This window comes from Chrysochloris asiatica, unplaced genomic scaffold (assembly GCF_000296735.1).
Source record: "Chrysochloris asiatica unplaced genomic scaffold, ChrAsi1.0 scaffold00065, whole genome shotgun sequence".
NCBI classification, from domain to species: Eukaryota; Metazoa; Chordata; class Mammalia; order Afrosoricida; family Chrysochloridae; genus Chrysochloris; species Chrysochloris asiatica.
In genome coordinates, this window is record NW_006408583.1 from 10,179,983 (window position 1) to 10,180,626 (window position 644).

Here is a 644-nt window from a genome sequence, read left to right on the forward strand (position 1 = left end):
GCTTTCTACTCCCGTAAGGATTTACACCCTCGGAAACCCTGTACAGGGTCGCTATGGGTCGGAACCGACTCGATGGCACTTAACAACAACAACATGTGGAGTAAGTCAGGACATTTTTTGTTACCCTTTTACTGGTAACAGGCCCAGTACAGAATACGAGCACAAATTGATTCAATCAGATTAAAGCCTGGAACGTTTACTAAAATTAAAGGAATAAAACATTTTTTCCCTCCTACGCAGTGAAATCGCCACATGAAGAGAACCCATCTAATGCTTAGAATCAACTAGTCCGATTGACCAATGGAACACATAAACATTAGTCATTACAAGTCTGATACAAGAAGCGTTAGCTTGTTGTTGTTTAGTGCCATGGAGTCATAGGCACCCTGCATAGGGTTTCTGAGGCTGTAAATCTTTATGGGAGCAGAAAACCTCAGCTTTCTCCCATGGAACCGCTGGTAGTTTCGAACTGCTGACCGTGAGATTAGCACAAGTTCCCAAATAGAGAGGGAGATAATGTGGGACAAAACACAAATTTATTTAAAAACAGAATGGGCTTACTGGTCAGAAAAAGACAGGGGAAACCTCAGACTATGGCCCTTGACCACCCTTCAGGTCAGGCAAGGAACTCACCCTCCTGGTCC